General features: G+C 35.0%; 1 long non-coding RNA gene across 4 annotated transcripts in view; it reads left to right on the forward strand.

Moving 5' to 3' along the window:
* Nucleotides 1-14,598, forward strand: part of LOC127556804 (uncharacterized) — a 70,776-nt gene that overhangs the window by 29,023 nt on the left and 27,155 nt on the right. For 3 of the 4 annotated variants that reach the window (XR_007952514.1, XR_007952513.1, XR_007952510.1), the window contains exons 2-3: nt 2,399-2,486; nt 12,271-12,402. This is a non-coding gene — a long non-coding RNA (uncharacterized LOC127556804). The remainder of the gene's footprint in view (nt 1-2,398; nt 2,487-12,270; nt 12,403-14,598) is intronic. The other variant, XR_007952512.1, reaches the window with a different exon arrangement.

A 14,598-nucleotide genomic window follows, 5' to 3' on the forward strand; every position in this document is an offset into this window, starting at 1 on the left:
ATCATGTATTTGTGTGTGTGTGTGTTTGTGTGTGTGTGTGTGTGTGTGTGTGTGTGTGTAAGTTGTGAGTAAAAGGAAAGGAATTCTAGAATTATAACATGATAGAGCTGGAATAGGCTTAGAGATTATTTAGGTCAGCTTCCTTCATTTTATATTCTATCCCACATTTAAAACTTATGTTAACCCTGTTAAGGATTACTTCATACTTTTGGGGCCATGCTTGGGTTTATGGGACAAATCCACAGCTTCTCCTTTATGAGAGGAAATCTTTACAAAGGGTCAAAAAGCTTCTTGAACATTAATGGCTTTTACAAAACAATAACATTTTGGTACTTGAATGAATCATGAACACATGGATTAAATTTTCTCTTACGAGAATCGTCAGTTTTAAAATGAAAGGGGCTTTAAGAATGTACTTTGTATTTTACTGAAACTTTGGAAAAACTTATTGAGGAACTCGATGGATGAACCCCAAATGTGGTCAGATCATTCATTCTTCTTCTTTACTTTGATTTGAGTGCTTTGGTTTGTAATGGAGTGTATGACATGGATAGGGACTGGAGGAAACAGATTCTTCCTTTTTAAAAGTATACTGAATGAGAGTGTGTGAGACCTGGAGGTCTTAATGAATTCAATAAATACTTGCCCAGGATCACAGAATTCGTAAGTGCCTAAAACTATATTTGAACTCAAACTATCCTGTCTCCAGGGCTAGAGCTCTATCTACTGAATCACCTAGCTTTCTTAAAGCATTTTTTACTTTTTTTTTTTTTTTTAGTGTGACAACCAGAATTATCTCATCATTTATTTGAAATGAAATCTGGTTTTATTATTAGTTATCACTGCTTGTAAGTTAGACATAGCCTGCCTTGCTTTTCATTAATATGAGTGAATTATATCTTAGGTCTCACATTTTCTAGCAAAGGTTCAACCTTGTTTGACATTTTCATTTAATGAAAGTTGTCATTGAAATAATGAGATCTTATTTAAGGTAACAAGTGTTACTCCCTCATAGTAGGATGAATTTTGTTTCTCTTCCTCTTCTGTCTATCTAAACTTTATACACATGAGATAATGTTAGCCCTGACTCCTCTATTTCTTCAAGTTCTTCAATTTATAACTCTTTTCCTTCTTTAAACTCCTATTGTATTTTTACTATACATTTAACATATAAGATCAAGCGAATCAATATTTAATAGCTGTAAAGGACCTAAAAAATCAGCTAATACATCATGTTTATTTCATAAATGAGGGAATGGAAACTTATGAAAGGTGAAGTGTCTATCACAGGGTATTCTAGTCAGGGATGAGATGGAAAATATTAATAGTATTTTATTTTATTTTTTTGGTTTATTTTTCTAATGACATGCAAAGACATTTTAAACATTTATTTTTATTTTTCCTTATAAATAGCACTTTATTTCTTCCAATTACATGTAAAGATAATTTTACCATTCATTTTTTCATGTAAAATTTTGTGTTCCAAAATTTCTCACTACTTCATCTTTCCCCAAGATGGTAAGCAATTTGATCTAGGTTATATTAAGTGTAATCATGTAAAACATAATTCCACATTAGTTATATTGTAAAAGAAGAATTTGAACAAAAGGAAAACACATATACACACGCAAAATAAAGTGAAAATAGTATGTTTTGATCTCTGGTACATGTTTGACAGTGATTCTACTTCCCCTTTCTTTTGAAATGTATCTAGGACTTACTTTTAAGCTTAAGCTTTGTTATTAAGCTTTCTTCATTACTTCTTTAAGTCTTTAAAAACAATCAATAAAACAATACAGTCAATACAGGCAAATACTATTGCCAATTTCTGAGGTAAAAATAAATGTTCATGTTGAAAATTTAGTGTATGAGCTGGCTCTAGCATACCCCTAGTTCTGGAAGTTTACGTGGTTTTTCTAAAGGAGTCAGATAGATCAGTGAATAATAACATCATTAGATATTATAAGGCACATTTTAACTCGTACAAAGGCGTTAAGACCTGTAATTTTTCTTCATACGTCCATTCCCCATATTCTGTTGTTGTTGTTTGTACTTAATTCTCAAAGAGGACCAGGATATCAGGGAGGTGATGCTTTGATGTTTAAGTGAATTGGATTTAAGTGAGGGAGGGCTGTGCAAGGTCACCTGCCTCACTTTTGCCTTCAGAGCCATCTGAGTCCAGTGGCAAGATGGAGATCAGGATGACTGGGGATGGCCCTAAATGCAGTGTGAGACCTTGGTCTTTTTAAGCTAAAGTATAGAATGTAATCCTCATCTTACTTCCTTGACCTCTCCCTGACTGTTATATCCGATATGGGGAAGTCAGATTTGCTTGAATATGGTCCTAATTCTTTCTATTAAAACCCATTAGACCCAAGAAGTCTTTCTATTCCTTCAGGAACATGGGGAATAGAAGTATCTTGGAAGATTTCAGGTACAGAAGATTCCAGAAAAAGGAGAAGTGTGTATTCTCAAGTATGCTGCAGGTAAGCATTATGAATCTCAGAGAAGCAACCTCCCTTTCCTTTAACACAACAGATTATTTTGGACTATGACAGTTATCATATAGCTAGTTTATTGCAAAGTTGAGTGTAGTGCTAGGACTCCCGAATTCTAGTTGTTTGTTTCCATTTTATCATGTTGCTGGCTAATTGTTCTCTAATTGTGTCAACTGTACAAATATTTTCTCATCAAATTAGACTGTAAACTTCTTGAGGGCAGTGACTTATATACAGTGTCTAGCATAAGTTTTTATTTACCTAAAAGTGTTCAATGAATACTTGTAGTTTGATTAAAATTAAATTGCAGAAATGATCCAAAATCAGCAGTTGGTGAATTCTTTTCTGTGTTTCCAGATAATGAATTCATATTGTGTCTTTGCCCAATTCCAGGTGAAAAAATTCTAAATGATAAAATCCTTTACCACAAAAATTAACAAGTGATGTATTACATAACATATTTGAACATTCCCTAATGTTCTTTTTCAGCTTCCATGCCTCATCATAGACTGAAGTGCAGGAGTTCTAAGTTAAACATTAGTGTAGTACTCCATGGCAGACCACAGGCTGTGTATACAATATCCAGGAAAATCCATGACATTTGCGACTTGTTCTATTCTGCAGAGAAGCAGCCTCATACAATTTATTGTTCCATCTTTACAGTATCTGGTGTGAATTGCATCAAATTTAGGAGCTATTATTCATTGGCATTTCACTATATTTTCTTTACCTTCTGATTTGTTGAGGTTATTGAGTTCTTTCAATTTGTCCAACTCTTTGTGACCTACTGGGGCTTTTCTTGGCAGACATTCTGAAGTGATTTGCCATTTTTTTCTCTGGATGATTTTATAGATAAGGAAACTGAGGCAAACAGAGTTATGATTTTTCCAGGGTCACATTGATAATAAGTGTCTGAGGCCATATTTGAATTTAGGAAGATGAGTCTTTTTGACTCCAGCCCCAGGATGCTCTCTATTGTGTCACCTAGCTGCCCTCATCTTTTGAGGTAGAGAGCTGACTTCCTCTTTTAGTGTAGACAATGTCTTGTCTCTTTAAAAGCTCAGACCTGTCAGACAGTCACGCATCCATGCAACTATTACAAATCAGAAGATTCTAACTCCTAATTAATTGATTATTTTAAGAGAATGGTAACTATTTCACTAAATTTGTGGATATTTCACAAAATAATGAAATTTCAGAAGTTGGAAGGGACCCCAAAAGGTCCTCTAGTCCTAGCCTTTCTTTGACTTTCTGACCTGAATCCCATACGTTCCAATGTTACTTTGATCACATTGATAAGCTTATTTCTCTTGCTGTCCAAAGTCTTTTGTGACTTCCTACTGCCTTTTCTAAAAGCCCTCTATACTCTAACTGTGACTTATTGCTCCAAGCTTATTTTGCCCTGTCCCCTTTAGGTTAGATAGCATGGTGAAGTGACCAAAAAGTTAGCCTTGTAGTAAAGGAGGCCTGGATTCAAGTTCAAATTCTTATATTCGCTGACTATGTGATCTCATATAAATATCTTAACCTCTTAGTGATCTAATTTCTAAGATTATAAATAATAAAGAAGATATGGACCTGCCTTGGGAGAGGGAGTCTCTTCATTTGAGAATTTTATACAACTAGAAAATTACAGGTAATAAAATATCTATGTAAAAGCACCATGGAAGAATACTAAGATAAAAAACAAGATAACACTTTGCCTTCCATTCCCCAGAGAGTTTGTGGTTAAATAAAGAGTTCATGCTGTGCACAAGAATTTTAGAGGCAAAGAAAATGTGTAGATGAAGTGCTATAAGAAGTATGTAAAGGTAGTATGTAAAGGTAGATATCATCCGCTTAAATGGTGAGCTTTCCTGTAGGCAGGAACTATATTTTGCCTTTGTATCCCCAGCATTTAGCATAGTGCCTGGCCCATATTAGGTGCTTAATGAATATTTATCAAATGACTTTCTAGTGAAGATCAGAGAAAGCTTCATGGAAAAAGTGACATCTAGGGCATAAGAGGTGCTGGATATATATTGGCTATTGAAAATCAAATCAATAAATCAAATCATCAGTGAGTGCTTATGAAGCTGTGAGATACTGGGGATACAAAGATAAGCCAGAAAGAATTTCCTGTGGGAATGTTGTAAGTCTACTGCAATGGCAACTGCCAAGCCAGTTGTGAGAGATCTGGATATGTCACCTCTAAAGGAACAAAAGAATGGAAACCAAACACATACTTGATTAAGCAAGATGGAAAACCGAGAGAAGTATCCCTATGGAAAAGGACAAACAATGAGAGGAAGAGCAAAGAATAATTAGAATTATGAAAAGCTTGGCTGGCCATGATAGAGCAAAATGTCCTATGACAAAGGGACTCTTTGAGGGAGAGCTAAGATGTGGCTGCTTCACTTACTGTTGTTGTATCTTTTTCCCCCCCTACTTATTTATTTATTTATTTTTGCTGAGGCAATCGGTGTTAAATTTGCCCAGGGTCACACAGCTAGGAAGTGTTAAATGTCTGAGACCAGATTTAAACTCAGTCCTCCCGACTTCAGGGCTGGTGCTCTATCCACTAAGCTACTTTGGTCTATGGTATTTTTGCATCAATATTCCCTTTTTCTTGTTTTGTGAATTTTATTTTTAGAGAAATAAAACTTAAAGTAGGTTTTTTGTTTTTGTTTTGTTTTGTTTTGTTTTTTCCCCTGTATTGACATCTAGTGAATTTAATCTCTGGGCCTCTTTACTGACTTCAGGTATCTCTCAATTTTATAAGACAAAAGAATAGTCTTTTAGAGGAGGATTCTGGGAAGATGGTGGAATAGGTTGGTGAATTTCAAGGTCTCCTGATTTCCTTTACAAATAGAACAAATTTGTGCCTCAGGATGAACACAGACTAATGAAAAACCAAGAAGACTTGGAATAGAATATGGGTCCTCCGGATACAACTAGAGAAGATCTGAAGAAAGACTGGAGAAGATCTGAAAAAAGACCAGAGATTAATCCTTATGAAGCAAGTGCAAGTGCTGCTGAGATGCAACCTTAGGTGATAAGAAACCCAAAACCTGGTGAGTGCAGAGGCAATAGGGCAGGAACTCTGCTAGCTGTAGACATTTGCAGGAGAGTGGAGCTCTTGGTTTGGGGTTCCTTGTCAGAGGAAGAGCTGAAATGAAGCCAGAGACACTATCCTCTAACCCCAAGATTAGAGATACACTAATACCTCTTATTTTTAAAAAAATGAACTGGCAAAGAAGAAAGAACCCCAACCATAGAAACTTACTATGGGATTTGGATGGACTGGGCTTCATCTTCAGAGGAGGATACTGAAGTTAAAAAAAAAAGTTTCTACCCCCAAAAGTGTGAAATGGCTCCCTGCTCAGAGAGAATTTATAGAACTCAGAATTTAAAAATCAAATGAGAGACATTGAGGAAAAACTTTTAAAAAATATGAGAAAAACAAAAAGATTATGGAAAAAAAAGTTAATCAACTAGAAAAGGACACAAAGTCTCAAAGATGAAAATAACTCTTTAAAAATTAGAATTGAGAAATGGGTATACACTTTATCAACAATACTATATGAGAATCAATTCTGATGGAAATGGCTCTCTTCAACAATGAAAGGATCCAAATCAGTTCCAATTGATAAATAATGAACAGAACCAGCTACACCCAGCAAGAGAACACTAGAAAATGAGTGTGGACCACAACATAGCATTTGCATTCTTTCTGTTATTGTTTGCTTGCATTTTTGTTTTTCTTCCCAGGTTATTTTTATCTTCTTTTTAAATCTGATTTTTCTTGTGCAACAAGATAACTGTATAAATATGTATACATATATTGTATTTAACATATACTTTAACATATTTAACATGTGTGGGACTACCTGCTATCTAGGGGAGGAAGGAAGGAAGAAGTAGAACAGAAGTTTTTGCAAGGGTCATTGTTGAAAAATTACCCATGCATCTGTCAATAAAAAGTTATTTAAAAAAAAGGAAAAAAAAGAAAAATTGAATGATCAAAGATCAACTTCAGTTATAAATTATATAAATTACAGGACAGAATAATGAGGAGGAGATCCAAAAAGAAGTTAAAATTGTATAATCTGAACTTTCCAAATAAATGGTTGACATTAAAAAAATGGGAAATGGAAAAAAATTTAAAAATAATAAAAATTACCCATACATATGTTTTGTCAATAAAAAGCTATAATAATAATAATAATAATAAATTGAGAAATGGGAAGCTAGTTAAGCTATGAGAGACCAAGAAATAACAAAACAGATTTTAAAGAATGAAAAAATAGAACAGAATATGAAACATAAAAAAAAAATATTTGGAGAACAGATCAAGAAGAAAAAATGTAAGACTAATTGAACTTCCAGAAAGGTGTGACCAAATAAAAGACTTGATTTAATAATGCAAGAAATAATCCAAAAAAAAAAAAAAATCGTCCTAGAACATGAGGGGAAAGTAGAAATAGAAAAAATCCAGTAATCACTACCACAACAAGATCATTGGAAATCCCTAAATCAAAGAGAAAATTTTGCATGAAACAAAGGAAAAAATTCAAATATGCTGGAATGACAATTAGAATTGAACAGGATTAGCAGCAGCTGAAATAAAAGACCACAGGTCCTGGAATTATATTTACCAATAATCAAAAGAACTAAGTCTGTGGCTCAAAATATCATATCCAACAAAATTATCTATAATGAAGGAGAAAAAAAATGGACATTCAATGAATTGGAAGATTTTCAGGAATTTCTATCAACCAAACCCTAACTTAAAAGAAAATCTAACATATAAAAGCCAATATCAAAGATAAATTTCAAGGAATTCAACATGGACAATATGCTTTTTAAATATGGGAAATTTATAGAATATGTTTAAAATCGACATTAACATTATGACAGCTCAAAAGAAAGGCTGGAGCAAAGTTAAGCTAAAATAGTTGTGATGTTCTTCTCTTCTTTAAAATATAATCATTCTCTGGGAGCACGTTTCTTGGGGGGCTTCTGGGAGCAGCCTTAGTTTCAGTTCAGAGTAATAATCATCCCAAATGCATCCAGGGAGTTAAAATCCAAATCCTTTATTGTCTCTTCCAAAATAGCCCAGTTAGCTTTCCTTGGTTCTGAGTGCTCTTGTTGCTAGTCCTTTGCCTTTGCCAGCTTCAGCCTCTCTTCTTCCAAATCCTCAGTTCTGCCCAATTGCAGTCTCTGGCTTTTCAATCTCTTCAACTGAACTTCTGGCTCTCAATCTCCCAAACTGACTCCTGACTGAGGCTCATCTTTTTATATGCTCTTTTAGAGGTGTGAACTCAAAGGTTGACTCCTCTTCTAAGAGAGTGGGATTGTGGGTTCCTGATTTGTGAATCTTGACCACTAATGTGTGAACTCTTAAAGGTGTGAAAGGTATGAACTCTGAATGAGAGAACTGTTAAGCATGATGCTAAAATTGGACAACTGACTTGTCACTTTGTAAGAATCCTAACAAATAGTAATTTTGCCATACAAATGAGGTACAGAGGAAGAATAGCTACAGAGGCATTAGAGAGGGGAAGAGGGCTTGTAGTTCTGAAAATCTACTCATACTGGGAATATGTTATATGTATATATAATTAAAAGTAAAGCACCCTCCAAAATCTGTAAAGAAATAAAGGGGGAGAGATGGATGGAGAGGGAAGCAAAAAGTGAGGGAAGAAGACAAAAGAAGGATCCATGGGTGGGAGGAGGTTAAGTAATAGCAAGGCAAGTTAGGAGCAGAATGAAAGCAAACGTTCAGCTGGGATAGGAGAGATATCTATGTCTAAGTGTAGGAGTGTGTGTGTATTTACGTTTGTGTATGTATATATCTACATATATATAAGAACATAACCTTTCTTAACTATAAACTGCTTGGGGGTGTGGTGTTCTCTTCTTTAAAATATGATGGTTCTCTCTAAGCAGGTTTCTTGGGGAGGTTTTCTGGAGGCAGCCTTAGTTTCCATTTCCAAGTAATAATCACCTCAAATACAGCCAGCTGATAAAATCCAAATGTTTATTTCTTATCTCTTTCCAAGCCCAGTTAGCTTCTTAGAAGCCTCTCTCTCTCCTTGGTTCTAAGAGCTTTTGCAGCTTTGTCCTTCACTTCTGCCTCTGCTTTCTTCAGCCTCTCTTCTTCCAAATGTCTCCAGCCAGCACCAAGGTGAAAGTTGGTATGAACCTGACTTGCCTCGGAGAGAGGGCTTCTGGCTCTTAATCTCCCAGAGTGCTCTGTGTCTGTCCCAGAGTGTTCTTTGGCCCTGGGAGCTTCTTTTAATGCTCTCTAAAAACACAAGCATTGTTTCTATCAGTTCCACTTAGTACCTTGTTTCAAGTTCTGGCCCATAACATCTCCTCGTAGGATCAGACCAATCATACTGAACCAGGCTAAATTAGATAATTATTATCTCTATCAATTCTAATGACTTAACAGCTTGTAAGGATTCTAACATGGGGGGATGGGAGATGAAAGGGGGAAAAAAGAATAAAGTAAAAACATCCAAAAGACAAAATATACAAGGAAGTAAAGAAAAGATGGACACTCATACATATAATTTCTTCTACATATATATGTATATGTATATACATATATATGTAGAAGAAATACATACGTGTGTGTGTGTGTGTGTGTGTGTGTATACACATTTTGCTTGAATTGGTATTTGTTGTTACATATTTTGAATCCTCCCTGATGTTCTGTGAGGCACATGAAAATGTTCTCTTTTATTTTTTTATTTTGTATTCCTTTTCTGTTTTTTTTTTTTTAAATTCTGTTTCTTTAAAAAAAAAATGAAAAAAACAAAACAGAATAATCCTTGTATTAAGCACTAGTCACCCACTCCCTGTGATTGGGACATGAGAAGGAGTACTGCTCTGAGTGAACTGAGATACATTGATAAGAAGAGTTTTCTTCTTTGTTTCAGAACTCCAGGAATGTGAATGTACATTGATTGTGAGACCAGAGTTGCAGGATGAGAATTATTTTACCCCTTCTCGTGACTGTAAAAGCAAAATTAATATTTTTATTGTATTTGAATAGCAGTGACTGGATGAGGGCCTAAATTTACTTTCCCTTCTAGTTTCAACAAGAATCTAGTTGTCTAAAAAAATCCCCCCAAATTCAATAATATAGTTTGAATGACGTGTGTGTGTGTGTGTGTGTGTGTGTGTGTGTGTGTGTGTTGAGAGACCATGGGGCTAGGATTCAGGAACCTAGAGCTGTTGTCTATTCTCTTTTAGGCAATAAACTACTTGATAACATAGATTGGATCTTATTCTTCTTTTAATTTACTCCATTCCAAGAATCTAACACCAGTTAGATCTAACACTAGTTCTAGTTTTTGTCTGAATGAATGAACTATTCAATGAACAAACATTGCCAGTATTCAACTGCATAACAGTGAGCATATCACCACTTCTCTGAGCCTTAGTTTTCTTTATCTATAGAGATTGGATTGGAAGATTGAGTCTTAAGGTTTTTGTTCATTTGTTTTAGCTCCAAAACTACAGATTGTATAATTTCATGTTATATATACTAAGAAGCAGTGTGGTATAGTGAAAAGAAAGCTGAGTTTGGAGCTAAGGTGACCACAGCGCTAGCCTTGCCTCATACAGACTGGCTATATGACTTGAGAGTCACTTAATTTTTCAATGCTCTAATCCAGAAGTCTCAAACACATGGCTTACTGGTTGCAAAAAGCCCACAATACTCTCTTGTGTGACCTAAATTAGATCAAAATGCAATTGAGAAATATTTAACAAATAAACAAAAATACAACAAATAACATCATATTGAAAACTACTGGCCTGTTTCTATTGGAGTTTGAAGCCTTGCTCTAGGCAACTTTTTAAGACTAAGATGCCCAAAAAGTGCTGACTTCCTCTGGTAGAGGGAGTTTTGTCATTTACTAGGCCAGTCCCAGTCCTATCTTAAACACTCAGTTTTAACTAATAACTAAGTCAAATATTTGAAAATTTGCCTCCACCATGTACCTGTTGGTTTTTTATATTTTGTGTGACACAATTCTACTAATATGTTTCCAGCATAAACTTTACAGATTATTTAGTCTAAGCTACTCATTTTATGGTAGGGGAAACTGAGACCCAGGAAAATTATATTATTTGTCCAAAATCACATAGCTGTAAGAGGCAGAACATAAATGCATATAAATGGAAACAATTGTTATATTGGTGACTGATGTTAGCTAAGGTAAACTTCCCAGTACTATTGAGGCAGTCTACTCTGGATTTAGAGTATGAGGACCTGGGGTCACAGCCTATCCCTGGCTTACTATCTTCATCCTGATAGATCATGTCTAAGGTCCCTTTGAGCTACAAATCTATGAGTCTATGGAATTTTATCAGTCTATCACATAGGTATGCATACATACATATGCACAATATTCCCACACACATATATACACAAGTGTATATAAATATATACATATGTATATTCATATACATATATATCATACAGATATATTCTGGAGAGAGCTCATACAGACTGGTGAAAGATGATTGTGAGCATTTATACCTTGGAAGTAGACAAATACTATAAACCAGGATTTTATATTCAAATGTACATATACATACAAGTATGTGTATGTATAATCTATGTTGTAGACAGTCCAGACTTAAGAAAGTGGTGGAGAAAATGGTAATGTAGATTAAAATTAAAAGTGCACCCTGCATACATTGTTGAACATTTGCCAGCTTGTCCTGATAGCACAGCTCTTTGTAGAAGAAGAGAACATTGATAACGATGGTGGCTCATGAAACATAAGGATATACTAGATATGGTTGAATTACTCAGGATATAAGACCAGGACAAATCAGCTCAAAAGTTAAATATCTACCAAACAATCCAACCACAAGCATTTATTAAGGACCTATTATGGGCCAGGCTCTTATTCTGAGCTTGGTGGTTATAGGATGAAGTTTCTACTCTCAAAACTTACATTCTTATTGAGGGAAACAATTTGTACAAGTGCATGTCTATAAAAAATACATACAAAGTAAATGTAAGATAATTTTGATATATAGGCTCTAGAAATGGGAGATAAGCAAAAAGGGATTCTTGGATTGAGCCTTGAAGAAACTAGGGATTCTAAGACCTAGAAAAGGAGGTAGTACATTCTAACTTTGGGCAATTATACAAGGGCATAAACATAGGAAATGGAATAACACGGGTGAGGAACAATAAGAGGACCAATATTATTGGCCTTTAGATTGAGTGAAGGAGCTAATGGATAATAAATTCAAAAAGGTAGCTTGTTTACATACCAAGCAGAAGAATTTGTGTTTTATCTCAGAGGTAAGAGAAAGCTACTGTGACTTATCGAGTTGGAGAATGACCTATTCTTGCTTATGTTTTAAGAGAATCTCCTTGATAACTATGTGAGAATGAAGTGGAGATAGGAGAGAACTGAAGAAAGGAGATCAATTAGGAAGTTGTTACAGTAATCCAGGTGATGGTGGCTTGGACTATGGTAATGTAAAAGGGAAGAAGCAGAGCATGAGACAGTGCCTAAGTGATTTATTTATCTTTCCCATAGAGAAGTACTCTGGAACATTTATTTGTCTTAGAAACACCATTTTTTTTCTTAATCAAAATGAGATGTTGGATTAAACCTTTGAATTTACAATTCTTGTTTTTTGGTTTGCTCACCTGTTAATCTTACCCTAATTTTAATGAATGGAATTCTATAGTAACAACATTTACTCAGTAACTTAAAATAGCTTTCATAGAATATTTTTTAATGAAAAGGTACTGGATTTCAGAGGAAAAAGAGAAAGAGGAAGAAGAGGAGGAAAAGAAAGAAAAAGAAAGGTTGCTGTGTCATTGATGACATCTCACTAGAATTTCTTCAAGGAAGCTCCTAGCAAATATCATATGGAGGTAAGTCTGGGATTCTACCAATGCAGAATTTTATCTTTGAAATGTTCTGAGTTGGACTAGGCCAAAAAATTATAAGACCGTAAGAACATATTTTCAGTTAAAAAGACCAAATGAAACTTTACATCCAATCATTTCGTTATGGATGGAAAAATTGAAGCAGAGAGCAAATTGTCTAAGGTTAACCAACTAATTCGTGAATCTAGATTTGAACCCAGGTCTTACATATCTGTAAAGAAAATCTTAACAGAATTATCTCTTGGGAAGTAAAATTCCTAGGAGACTATGAGCCAATCCAAGGAAAGTTGGAAGAGTCTGACTGGGGAATTTAAGAGAAATTGGACCAGAGCAATGACAGGATGTTAGACTATGAATGTTGACTGTCTTTCATGTTCCCAAATGGCCCCACCTCTTAAGATTAAATGTTATGTGAGCTTATATTGTGTGTCTCACTTTGAGTATCATATGTGTTCCTGAAAAGTTTTTTTGGGAAATCCAAAATTTTAAAAGCCAATCCTATTTTCCTACTATTTTATAGAATAACATCAGAAAGGCTCTGTTTTAATAGATCTTGGACTAGTAGCAGTTAACTCTTCATACTCCAGCTCTCTTTCTCCACTCTCTGTTTCACTTCCTCTCTGTTTGTCTTTTTTCTCTCTTTCTCCTTCCTTTCTCTGCCTCTTTCAGTGATAATGGTCTGTAAGGAAATAATCAGTCCATTGTTCATCTAAATAATCATTCTCAAATTGATCTGGTTGATAATCTCAGACCTCTGGATCAGATTTTCCTAAAGTAGCACATTCTTGGACAATGATAAACACCAGATGGAGCCATGTTGATGAGACTCTATGGATCAGATAGATTGTGTGAGATTAGCCATTTAAGACAGTTGGGAAAGGGGAAGTTGGGGTGGGGAAAGAGTAGAAGGATTGACTGGAAAACCATTGATTTTGGTGGTTGCCTACAGAAATGCCTTTAGATTGAAGCTACAGAGTGATCTCATTTGAAACTAGTATGCCAATCTGGATAAATGAGAAAAAAGAAAATATTACAAAAAGAGATAACTTTTGAATCACAAGGGACACAGGGTATTTTTAAAATTTTGAGTTGATGATGTCTGTAATCCACCGAGATCCCAAAACATATACTTAGCCCTCTATTGTTGCTGCTTTTTTCTGGTCTCAAGCATTGTGAACCAGATTCAAAGATGTCTTCAGATGAAACATTAAAGCATTGTATTCTTTTGTCCAAAGTATTCAGTTTTGTTGTCTTTTACATTGAAAACACTGGGAACTATAAAGATGTGTTCAGGTTCTAAATGTGCTCTTGACTAGTACAATGCTTAAGAATTCTCAGTTTTTTTAAAGTAAGTCAGTGCTGCATTAGGTAGGTCACCCTGGCCCCATTCCCAGAATTTAACAGTGGGGGCCTTGTGAAATGTTAAACGATGTGTATAACAGTATTCAGGCTCTCTGTGAGCCAATCCGTCAAAACATTTGCTGCTTTGAAAATGTGTTCTTCAAAAAAATGGGCATATGGAACTTATTAGTCTGTTTGGTGGAGTTCAGGCAGCAGGGTCCAAGATAAGCATAAAAAACATTTGAGGACACAAACCTACCTTAAGGTAACAGGGTCTCTAAAATTGTCCTTCCTTGACCTACCCAGCACAGAACCCTTAAGAAAAATAGCAGAGTTCTGAATATCTACTTGTGATCTAGAAATAAAACATTCAGCAAATTTTGTAGAAAATAGAAGGAAAAAGAGTAATATTTGATTTTAGGCCTTAGATAGGTTATATGTTTGATCCATTTTAGAAATTATCTGGGATTGAATCAATTAAATATTGATTCCTGAATGGTAACTAGGATCAACAAGGCAACTAGGAATTAGAAGGCAGTTGAGCTGATGATTTTGTATATTTGGGGGCTCTCGGTGGTGAAGAAGAAGGAAGTGGGTTCGCTTGTCTTCTTAAAAATGTGAGATGATTGCCACAGAGAAGAGAGAAACAAATGGAGAAATTGTAAGTCCTCCATGAATTTCTATCTTCTCTCTGCAGATTTCTATTGTATCAAAAGGGAAAAGGAGGAGAGGGTCAGAAATAGCTTAACACTGGCATGCTGCCATATCTGTGAAATACTGGTTCATAAAAAGACTCTAATTGAAGGGATTTATGGGGAAAAAAATCAACTTACCATCCTT

This window comes from Antechinus flavipes, chromosome 1, assembly GCF_016432865.1.
Source record: "Antechinus flavipes isolate AdamAnt ecotype Samford, QLD, Australia chromosome 1, AdamAnt_v2, whole genome shotgun sequence".
NCBI classification, from domain to species: Eukaryota; Metazoa; Chordata; class Mammalia; order Dasyuromorphia; family Dasyuridae; genus Antechinus; species Antechinus flavipes.